At 36.9% G+C, this 12536-nt stretch overlaps 1 protein-coding gene across 2 annotated transcripts in view; it reads left to right on the top strand.

Annotated features, from left to right (window-relative positions):
* The window catches only part of MGAT4C (MGAT4 family member C), a 537929-nt gene that overhangs the window by 234679 nt on the left and 290714 nt on the right, over window positions 1-12536 (top strand). Inside the window, exon 1 of one of the 2 annotated variants that reach the window (XM_066254798.1) lies at window positions 1993-2109. The exons of the other annotated variant lie outside the window; for it this stretch is intronic. The gene's annotated coding sequence lies outside the window, so the exon portion shown is untranslated. Of the gene's footprint in view, window positions 1-1992; window positions 2110-12536 lie in introns of those variants that run through there. 2 annotated transcript variants of the gene reach the window in all.

Below are 12536 nucleotides of genomic sequence, written 5' to 3' on the forward strand. Positions count from 1 at the left end.
ATGGATCTTTCTTTTACACACATTTCCATCTAAACCGCCATGTTTTTAGACAGAAATAAATGAACAGTGTCTTTCACATTGGCCCCAAATATATTTTGACAAAGACTCTTTTTGAATCTAGATTGTTGCACTTGACTCATATGATTAAATTACAAATAATACAGGGTGGGGCAACAACTTCAGAAAAAGATCGCTAAGTCAGTCAATTTTATAAATCAAATTAATTTGCAACATTATTTTTTATTGAAATTTGAACAGTTTAAGATAATATTTCTTCCTTCATTATTTTGAAAGCACTGGATTGATTCTGCCTTTGAAATTGCGCAAATGCTTTTAAAATAAATGCACTTGATCTTTTGGATAATAATAATATTAACCATCTTATATTTATGTACTACTTTCTAATTTTACATATTTTATACATTGCTTCATTTTATTTAATCCTATGTCACCTTTTTTTCCTGTAGATAGCATTATCATTATGATCCTATAAATGAAAGTTATTAATTTCCCAAAATTCTTACAGATAATAGGTGATACAGTAAGAATTGGAGGCTGGATGTTTTGAACTTGAATCTAAAAATCTTGCCCTAGATCACACACTAACTTGCTAGTAAGAGTAATAAAATAATCCCATCTATGTTCACGAAAGCCAGATCTTGAAAGGAAATTTTGAACATACGGTCTATGAAAAAATCTTTTCGTATGTTTTCAACTTTTAAAACTCTCACTGAGTAGTGCAATAAAAATAATTTTCTATCATTGGAAATGTAGAGGAATTATAACCACTATTTACCCTGATTCCATTATTCAAAAGGACATGAACAAACATATGAGAATACAAGGGCACTGTTGGTGACCTCCTTTCTTTAAAGGTGGAGATGAATGAAACAAATTTCTCTCACTCTCCAGGTGGCTGTACTGTTTGCATGCTGAGTTGCACAGCTTTGAAAGGGTTTGCCCTGGGATATGACTGGGCTGGATTTAGAAGGAGCTGGTCATTGATTGCTAATTTTTGCATCTCACAGTTATGCCACTGACAGCTCCTTTTGGTGGGGAAAAACTTGGATGTATTTCAAGGTGATTGTAGTCTTGTCCCTGTGGCAGCAAGCTGCTGCAACCAGTTCAGTCCATTACCCTCCTTTCCCACTGGATTTACTCCTGGGGAGAAGTCTGGGGCTTTTGCAGAATAGAGGGTAAGGGATGGATAATTATTCCCCATTTGTGCTCAAAGAAAACAGAAGTATATTACAAAATAGGCTTCAGTTACTGAAATGGGTTTGTCTATGGTTGCACTGACTTATAAATTACTCTTTGACAAAAAGTTTGTTATTATTTTAGTGATTTTTATGCTTTGAATATCTCATACTTTAAGCTTTATGACACAAAACTTGGCAATCCTATTTAACATTCAGAGAGTAAAATGCAATTTTACTTTTTTAATTTGTACTAGAAGATTTTAAAATACAGATGGCTGCTCTTACCAAAGTGGTTAAAAACTCCAGTGTACCATTGTCTACATTATAATTTTCCTCAACTTGACTTTCTTAATCCCATAGGCTAGTTCTGTAAAATCAATGCAAAGTAATTAGAAAATTTAACATTCTGGATGTTGTAATTAATCTTTTCCTTTAATATCCTTCTGTGGAATACCTTTTATACGTACTGTTATTTAATAAGCAAAATTCCGACAGACCCAAATAATTAGTTATGTAAATTTCTCTTAGCATATTTGGGAGCAGTATTTTCAGTTTGCTTTCCTCCAGTAGCTCAATATCACTTTCACTCCCTTTTCAGCAAAAAACTGATAGTCAGAGATGAGCATTTCAATTTGCAGCTGACAGTTTAGGGTTAAGATGTGATTCCAGGTAACAGAAGCCAATGAGAGTACACCCAGTTGATGTTTGTGACATCATCTTCCAGTCGGAGTACACAGAACAGCTGAGGTAGCGTTCAGTTTCAGCCCCAGTGCCATTATGATGGATGTTTACATCTCTTCACTGAGAGCCAATTATCTCGCTTTTGTGTGAGGCCCAAGGATCACTCAGGCTGCCAGGCTGCACAGAGCACTGTTGGATCTAGCTGAATGAATTGTTTTCCCTGTCTCTGGTAAGAGCCTCTTCTGTTTTACCTTCTCTTTTAAAATAAAGGTAGATGTATGTAACAGAGGGAAACAGGATAAGACACCGGTGTCCGGGAGAACAGGATTACTATCCAGTGAGCTTTGAATCAGAGAAATGCTTAGCATTATTAAAAGGAAGTATGGATTTGGCAAAATGAATTGAAAAAGAGCAAGCTTACGTGTACCTGGCAAACTATTTTGCAGTAGAAAATAAATGGCAGGCAAACAGCTTTTCCTGAGGAAAAGGAAAGTAAGTGCTTTTAGAGGATTATTTTGAAGGTGTTTTAAAAATATATAGGCATATGAATACCATTCTGCTTCATATCTTTTTGTTTTACTGTTAGCAGCAAAGTGTACAGGTATGAATGTTCAAACAAGTCGTATAGTTATAAATTTAAAATGAGTCAAAGTTTGTAATTGTTAAATGATAGTTCTTTGGGACAGTTTTCCAAAGTTGTATCTATTCAGGAAAACAGTGTTTACCAAGTAAGCAAAGCTTTATCTTCTAAAATAAAGTTGTAGTTCTTTTAATTCACATTTAACATTTTTAAATAATGTTAGCAAATAGTTTAAAGGAACAGTGTGGTTTTTTTCTGGAATTAGAGCTGTTAAAATCATTTATAACATTGAGTGATTTTAAGTGCATAACAAAATACTGTGTTTTCTGTGTCTGCATAATATTTAAGCCCTGAAAAGAAAGCTTTCAATTATTTAATAATTTATAAAAAGTAATATTTACACCTGAGGCTCCTTACAGTATTGTCGCAAAACAAATATATTGATAGATGTTGAATTGCTATGAAGAGGTGACTGTATTTGACCGGGAGCCTGAAAATCAGCTATAATCGAAGCTTTTAATTGGCAGAATGTTCACATGCTACTAAATGAAGAATTCAAAAGCACTTTCAACTTTTCAAATATTGGTATCACAATAAAGTAGTGGACTTTTTTATTTTCAAGTTGATGGTAGTTGTTGAAATGAAGACAAAAAAAGTGTAGATAGCTGTTATTTAATATGACACGTTCTCTTATTTTACCAGCATCTCTTCTAGGGTAATAAAACTTTGGAATAATGACTTGTCTATCAGGCTTCATTATGCTCAACTTCTGAGATTTCTTTTTAGTCTACATTAATATCGAGTATGTCCATCTGTGTAAAGCAGTCATTTGGGTAATTAGAAATCAGTGTTTGAAGGTGCTGAAGTTGTTCCTGAAGGCAGCAGGCTTTTCTCAGCTCTGTCACGCTTCTCTGTCTTCTACTAGCCCAGTCTTGTTTGGCAGTGCTTGACATTTCTGTTGTTCGATTTGTCTCCTCATCAATTCAGCTGCGAGCAAAACTGATTTTATAGAAAGTGTCAGATATATATTAATGGAATCTAAAGAATTGAGCTTTGTTGTCTCAGGCAAGACAACATACAATCTACTAAAGATCTAAAGCTTACAAATATGTATCTGGAGTTAATTTTTGGCAGAGAGATCTATGTTATTCTGTAGATTTCAAAATCTAAAAATGGAAATCCAAAAGTTTGATAATGTGAACTTGAAAGAATAATGATTTACTGCTTTGCAATGATTCTTTTTCCTTAAGTACTTTAAAGTGGAGTTGAAAAATCCAAAGGTATTGACTCTGTCATTTTCCCAGGTGATCAATCTTAACCAAGGAAAAGCATTTGTTTTCCAACAATTAATTCTGTAAAAAAAAAAATCTATTTATATCATTCTGTCAACGATGAAGAAAATCTTACTCAGGCAATGAACAGTCTAGACATGTAAAATTGAATTTTCTGCAGTGTATGAATGCTTCTCTCAGTATTAGCATCTCTAATCACAGAAGTGCACTGCTTTGGTGGAGGTTGAGTGTTAGAATTGCTTATCTCCTTGTTTGCATTTGAACAACTTTGTACAACAAGGATATATGCATGATATGATCTACCTGGATGGTGGACTTCTTTGACACGGAGTTTTCACATTTTATTTTTTCAAAGAGAGGACATCAATGGATAATGACAATTTCCCATGCTACACACTCCCTGGAAGAATTCTTATTGCAGGAAACCTTAGATAAAAAGATGCCTGATGCTACATGTTTCTTGCCTACTTTCTAATATATATGTTCTCTGTCTGAGTTATGGGATCATTTTCTTCTTCTGCATTTTTTTCTCTGTATTATCCACTTCTTTGCATGTGGTATAGCAAGTTAAACATTACTAAGTGCAAAATTTTACAGGTCTTAAGAAAAGATGGGAAAAGTGCACAGTGATAAAAAGATTTATATTAACCCTTCTAAAGTTCTCTTCGTTCCCAGAGGCTAAGGTTTATATATTGCTTTATTTTGAAAAGTGTTCCTCAAATTAAATAGTCAATTATTCCAAAATAACATTTTTATTTCCCTCTTGGATAGCTTAATCCTCTACTAGAATTTTCTTTAGGTAAACACCTTCATTAGCTTCTTTTAATTATTGAATTCATGATACCATTTAGTTGTCTATTTTCTCAGTTGAAGTTTTTGGATGTGGCATTAAGTCTATGCTTGTCTTAGGGTAAAATTCTGGACTTCCATGGACATCTTTTTAGTTAAGTCAATAATATATAGCCATAATGTTATCTTTGCAATTTTATATTAAGGCATGGAGATATATACATTCATATATATATATATATATATATATATATAGAGAGAGAGAGAGAGAGAGAGAGAGAGAACATAAATGTAATATCTATATCTTAAATTTTTTTTTTACTTTTTTTTTTTTTTTTTTTGTATTTTTCTGAAGCTAGAAACGGGGAGAGACAGTCAGACAGACTCCCTCATGCGCCCGACCGGGATCCACCCAGCACGCCCACCAGGGGGCGACGCTCTGCCCCTCTGGGGTGTCGCTCTGCCGCAACCAGAGCCACTCTAGCGTCTGGGGCAGAGGCCAAGCAGCCATCCCCAGCGCCCGGGCCATCTTTGCTCCAATGGAGCCTCGGCTGCAGGAGGGGAAGAGAGAGACAGAGAGGAAGGAGAGGGGGAGAGGTGGAGAAGCAGATGGGCGCTTCTCCTGTGTGCCCTGGCCGGAATCCAACCTGGGACTTCTACACGCCAGGCCAACGCTCTACCACTGAGCCAACCAGCCAGGGCCTACATCTTAAAATTTAAAAGGTGTTTCATAGATATAATAGTCTTTATTTTTAACAATTGGTTTGTGACAAAGCAATTGACATTATGCTGGTAAAAAAACCAAACCTGTAATTGTTAACTTGTTGCCAAAAATCACTCATTCAGTAAATCAGTAAACGAAAAAGTCAGAATTGAGAAACTGGTCTCATATTTAAATGCCTCAACTCAATCATAAATCAATCAATATCTCTTCACTCTTCTCTTACCTCCACCATCCTCCTCCATATATCTGGCTATATAACTAGTTATTAATTTTTTTATCATTAACTTTGTGCCAAACACTTATCTAGTGCTTGGGTGTATTTATAACCAAACAACATAAAAGATCATTGTACTTTTTATATCTGGCAATTTCCTATCTTTAAATTATGAAAAATATATAATATATTTCAAGGTATAGCTGAATAAAACAGATAACTTGCTAGGAAATAGGAAACAGATTGAAAGATGAACTTACTTGTATTTCTGGTGTTTCTATATAGTAAGTTTTATATATTTTCTAACTTAAAGTAGATTTATATATATAGGTATTATGAAAAATGTCCATTAACTTATTAGTAATTCAAAATTGGTTCTGAATGTGATCATTGCAACTTTACAAAAATAAATATGTTTAAATGACAATGATTTACAAAACAATCAGACAAAGCAATCTTGTATTTGTAGTGTACATTCAAGAAATATGGCTATATATTTATCCTGCTTTAGAATAATGTCACTGATGGTCATAACGCATTGAGTTTACAGTTGTTTAGCTATAAATAGGGTTTAGATAGTATAAAAAGGAGACTGAGAAATAGATGAATTTTAGATTTTCTTTTTTAAAAAGTTAGCAGTATCTTCCAAATGATAGTAGTTTATATATGAAAGAAGCATGCAATAAGTAATCTGATGGTTAACACTAATTTTTTTAGTAGTTTGTCATATATTAATACTAGTCTTAAAAGAGTTAACTAAAATTGGTATTTATTACCCATTGAGTTTTTACAGATGTTCAGTGATTACAAAAAACATACAAAAAAAAAAGAAGCCTAAAACTTTAACCTTCTCAGAGAAAAATCAGTCTATATATAGAACCTATCAGTTGAAGGTAAACCATTTTAGATGATATCATTTAATTAGCTACTAGAAATCTATCTAGTGACAAAGATATAAATTATTTTTAAAAATCCAAGTTTTCTACACATAGTTCATTTAGCATGAATTTACCCTTATATTACATAATAATACACTATATCATTGATATTGAAAAATATTACAATTATATCTCTGAATATATACCTTTTACTAAATGTGTATCTGAAATGTGCCAAATGAAGCAGTAAACTTAGAATGGAATAATTAAGAGTATGAATTAGTTAAATTCAAGGGATAATAAGCCATAGATGGTTTGCCAGAAAAGTTTTACAAGATACTAGGCCTTGAATTGAGCTATATTTACCTAATAATATTCCAGAATTAATTTTGATGATATTTGTGATGAATAAAATATAACCTGACATCAGAATGTGATTTTCAAATGCAAAATATACAAAAAGCAGAGGATTGATGGATCGATCTGCAATTCTGATTTTAGGTGCAAGGAATTGAGCACAATATAAAGACAGTCTTGGTCACAGTTTTCATTCAGAAGTGACTCTCTACCATTTTGCGCTGTGGCATACTCTAAAACTTTCAGAGATGAACCACAGCATTTGAACCAATGTAAAAAATGTATTTTTACTAAAACAAAGTGTACATCTTGGTACTGCAGTCAGTCAGATGAGATACTGAGCTGGGTAAAATTTATAATGTGGGATAGCGTATGATAAAATCTATTGTGATCGATAGGCATAGCGCAAAGCTGAGTTTCAGCAACTTTTCTCAATTTCAAATTGAGTGCATAGAAACTATGGATGAGCAAAAAATTATGTTCAGTAGAGCAATAAATAGCAGATGCTCTCAACGATATATATATTTTTTTCTGTTTGTTTGCATACATGGTAGGAAGAATATGGTTTCTGGAAACAGACTACCTGAGTATAATTTCTTTCCACAACTAATTCAAGCATGGTTTATCTATATAAAGAAAGGAGAGGCCCTGGCCAGTTGGCTCAGTGGTAGAGCATCGGCCTGGCGTGCGGAGGTCCCGGGTTCGATTCCAGGCCAGGGCACACAGGAGAAGCGCCCATTTGCTTCTCTACCCCTCCCCCTCTCCTTCCTCTCTGTCTCTCTCTTCTCCTCCCACAGCGGGGCTCCATTGGAGCAAAGATGGCCCGGGCGCTGGGGATGGCTCCTTGGCCTCTGCCCCCAGGCGCTGGAGTGGCTCTGGTCGCAACAGAGCGACGCCCCTGAGGGGCAGAGCATCACCCCCTGGTGGGCGTGCCAGGTGGATCCCGGTCGGGCGCATGCGGGAGTCTGTCTGACTGTCTCTCCCCGTTTCCAGCTTCAGAAAAATACAAAAAAATAAAAAAAGGAGAAATAAAAGTACCTACCTGCCCTAGCCGGTTTGCTCAGCAGTAGAGCGTCGGCCAGAAGTATGGAAGTCCTGGGTCTGATTACTGGCCCCAGGCACACAGGAGAAGCACCCATCTGCTTCTCCACCCTTTCCTCTCTCCTTTCTCTCTCTGTCTCTCTCTTCCCCTCCTACAGCCTAGGCTCTATTGGAGCAAAGTTAGCCCAGGCACTGAGGATGGCTCCATGGCCTCTACCTCAGGTGCTAGAACGGCTCTAGTCAAAACGGAGCAATGCCCCAGATGGGAGAGCATCGTCCCCTGGTGGGCATGCCAAGTGGATCCTGGTCGGGCACATGTGGGAATCTGATTGCCTCCCTGCTTCTAACTTCAGAAAAAAAAAAAGTAAAAAAAAAAAAAAAAAAAAAAAAAAAGCACCTACCTCATAGGATTGTTGTGAAAATTTTGTGAGCTAATTTTACCTGCACTGAGAACAGTGTCTGATGTGCTTAATCACTGTTGCCTCTTTTCAGTGTTCTCACTGCATTGACTTGCTTAGTATTGTGTATGTTTTAATTAATTCGGGTGTTTCATTCAAAACCATTATTTATAAACACAAAAACTCTGGTATACAACAAACACAAAACTTTTGGGCAATAATAATACTATTTACTCTTTAAAATTTGAAACTGGCCTGACCAGGCAGTGGCGCAGTGGATAGAGCATCGAACTGGGATGCCAAGGACCCAGGTTCAAGACCCCGAGGTTGCCAGCTTGAGCGCGGTTTCATCTGGTTTGAGCAAAAGCTCACCAGCTTGGACCCAAGGTCGCTGGCTCAAGCAAGGGGTTACTAAGTTGGCTGAAGGCCCATGGTCAAGGCACATATGAGAAAGCAATCAATGAACAACTAAGGTGTCACAATGCGCAACGAAAAACTAATGATTGATGCTTCTCATCTCTCCATTCCTGTCTGTCTGTCCCTGTCTATCCCTCTCTCTGACTCTCTCTCTGTCTCTGAAAAAAAAATTGAAACTGATTTCAGGAGTTTTTAGTACTAGATATAGCCCTATTAGTTATAGCATATAAAAACTTCCAATGTGTCTTAGATTTCATATCTTAAATATAAAAATAGGTTAAGTTAAAAAATTAAATTAATAAATTTTGGAGCATTTCCTAGGTTTAGAATCATATACATTTTAGAAGATGGATTGACTTTGGATGGTAGGCACACAATGCAATATACAGACTGTGTGTCATAGAAATGTGCACTCAAAACCTTTATGATTGTATGAACTAATGTCACCCCAAAGGATTTAAAAATATGTTTTAAAAAATGAAAGAAAATTAGTTTGTTTGAGAAATACCCAGGAAGATAAGTTTGCCAATAATGTACATTACAGATATTAAAGATTATTTTTATTACTTATGAATAAACCAGATTATAAAACTTTTAAATTTTGAAAAAAGTAAAGAAAAACAATAATATGTCAATAATACAAATAGAAGGTCCTACAGTTTTACATTGTACCCTTTTAGCCTTTATCTTTTTATTTTTTATGAGTCAATGAGAGTTTGAAATTTATATTTATAAAATGTTTTATTTGTTCTATATATGCAGAGATCAACACTCTTCTGATTTCCAACAACAGCTCATTGTCCCATGTGGGTGATTAAGTGGTGAAAGAATTAGGCTGAAGTTCTTCTCTAACTCATACTGTCCTGGATCCCTAACACACTTGGAAGTCAAGATAAGAGTGTTTTGATTTTTTTTTTTTTCTGAAGCTGGAAATGGGGAGAGACAGACAGACTCCCGCATGCGCCCGACCGGGATCCACCCGGCACGCCCACCAGGGAGCGATGCTCTGCCCACCAGGGGGCGATGCTCTGCCCCTCCGGGGCGTCGCTCTGCCGTGACCAGAGCCACTCCAGCGCCTGGGGCAGAGGCCAAGGAGCCATCCCCAGCGCCCGGGCCATCTTTGCTCCAATGGAGCCTCGGCTGTGGGAGGGGAAGAGAGAGACAGAGAGGAAGGAGGGGGGGGGGGTGGAGAAGCAAATGGGCGCTTCTCCTATGTGCCCTGGCCGGGAATCGAACCCGGGTCCCCCGCACGCCAGGCCGATGCTCTACCGCTGAGCCAACCAGCCCCAGGGCCGAGTGTTTTGATTTTTTAAAATCCGTTTTGTTTTATTTTAGTGGAACATCTAGCGTGTGCTCAACCTTATATCAAGAGAGATCCAAAAAGAAAATATTATAGTAATAATGAAAAATCCCCTAAATCACAGTTTATAAACTTGTAAAATGAAGATGTTAATGTATGTATAAAACTTAAAATAGGCTCTGACTGGTGGCTCAGCAGTAGAGTGTTGGCCTGGTGTGTAGAAGTCCCAGATTCGATTCCCAGTCAGGGCACACAAGAGAAGCACCCATCTGCTTCCACACCACCCCCCTCTCTCTTTCTCTTCTCCTCCTGCAGTTATAGCTCAATTAGAGCAAGTTGGCCCCAGGTACTGAGGATGGCTCCGTGGCCTCTGCCTCAGGCACAAAGAAGAGTTTGGTTGCTGAGCAATGGAGCAACAGGGCAAGCCCCAGAAGGGCAGGCATCATTCCCTAGTAGGCTTGCAAGCAAGGTGGTTCTCAGTCAGGGAGCATGCAGGAATCTGTCTCTGCTTCCACTCTTCTCACTGAATAAAAAAAAAAAAAAAAAAAAAAAAAAAAAAGAAAAGAAAAGAAAAAAAAATAAAATAAAAATTATATAATTTCACAAATTTATTTTTTCTTCACCTCTAAATGATTTGACTCATTCCACAAATTATTTAAAACATAAGCACACAATTATTGAGCACTTGTGACATGCAAGCAATGAACAGATGACCATTGCTGCTCTCAAAGGGCTCATGATCTAGAGATCAACATACAGTTAAACACAAATAATTATGCCGGCGACCTCGGCATAATTATTTGTGTTTAACTTTGGGTTGAACTCTAGACCCATGGTCTCTGACTTGAGCCCAAAGGTCGCTGGCTTGAAGCCCAAGGTTGCTGACTTGAGCCCAAGGTCACTGGCTTGAGAAAGGGATTACTCGCTCTGCTATAGCCCCTGGTCAAGGCACATATGAGAAAACAACCAATGAACAATGAAGGTGCTGCAATGAAAAACTGATGCTTCTCATCTCTCTCCCTTTCTATCTGTCTGTCCCTGTCTGTCCCTCTCTTCATCTCTGTCTGTCCCTGTCACAAAAAAAAAAGACACAAATAATTATGATATGTAGTGGTAACTTTTATATTACAGGTATGAACAGAGTGCTGAGGGAACATAGACAAGGAGGGACTTACACTACCTGAAAAAAAAAAAAAAAAACATTTTCAAAAAGAAGCTGTCATTTAGCAAAATTTTTAAAAACGAGTAGAGGATTTTCCAAGATGAAACCAACCAAAAATATTTCAGAGAGGGAGGCCTCCCGTAAGTCCAAAGTCAAAATGGGAGGAGAAAAAAAAACAGTCTGTTCAGGTGAGTGTTTGCTATGACTGGAGGCAGGGATGAGAAGGGACTGAAAATTAGCACTGAAGTATCAGAATAGATGCTGGCTGTAAAAAAACTGATAGGAGTAACTTTGTCATAACTCTAAGCCTTGGCTGGAAGGTTAAATTGAGTTATTCTAAATTGAAAAACTTTGGAAAGTCTGTGGTGAGATCGAGCATTATCGTTTTTGAGTCATTGTGTAATGCTTCCTAAAAGAAACAGAAAGCAAGAATAACCAAGACTATTTAAAACAGTCTCACACGTCAAAGGAAAAAGAAAGGCCCAGAGAGCCCACTTTATTACATTTCAAATAGCATTATTAGATTCCTCATTCTATTAATTTATTTTAACTAATGGGTGGTATCCAATGGGATAACTAATTATGCAAGAATACGGAGGAGGGCCAGTACGTGATGGAACTGAGAATATCAGAGTTTGTGATAGAGTTCTTAAGACAGTAGTTTTTCACTCTCGATGCTCTTGAACAGACATCAGCTAAGGATAGAAAATGTCTGATCCTGAATGATCCAATGTTTCAACATTGGATTATTGGATTAGTATCAGGTGCAAAATCCAAGGAAAGAAACTCCCTTCTTATCAGGTGATTCATTCATTGTAGTTATTTTTTTTTAATTACTTGAACAGTGTCATATAAAAACTATTCAGAGTTTACTTTAAGAGAAAAAACTGAAGTATCACCTCATTCCTTTCTTCCTGTTATTTAAGTGGCATATGATTCCACTTAAACAGAAATTAGTAATGAGAAAAGACAGAAAGAGGTACTGAGCTTTAATGAAGACCCTAAACTAATTAGTTCCATAGTTGTTTCACAAGACTGTCCCCAAAACTGTTACTCTAAGTGTATTTATTTATATAACAACGATGAGTCTCCACTATGGAAAAAGGGATGGTGTCCAATGAGGGCATAATTAATTAGGCTTTATCTATTCTAGACCTTTTCACATTTACAAAGCGAGAGTCACTCTGGTAGGTGGTGGAGATACAGAGGTAGATGGGGGCTGATGTTGCATCAAGAATATGGGTGTCAGGACAAGGAACAAGAAACATAAGAGGTCACCCCAGGAATGATGAGACAGTTGTCTACCTGTTTCTAGTAAAACTCCTTCTTGCTTGCCTAGATCTTTAGTTTTAATTATCAGGGCAATATCACTTAATGGGAGGCAAGTAATAACTTTAGGAAAGAGAAATGGTCCTGAGGGCAAGAAATAGGCAGGAACTGTGAGTCGGTAGAGCGGTGGAGACCACCGCAAGAAAAGGAAACATTTTGGGGAAGGTGAATAAAA

The sequence above is a fragment of the Saccopteryx bilineata genome, chromosome 2 (assembly GCF_036850765.1).
Source record: "Saccopteryx bilineata isolate mSacBil1 chromosome 2, mSacBil1_pri_phased_curated, whole genome shotgun sequence".
In the NCBI taxonomy this organism is placed as follows: domain Eukaryota; kingdom Metazoa; phylum Chordata; class Mammalia; order Chiroptera; family Emballonuridae; genus Saccopteryx; species Saccopteryx bilineata.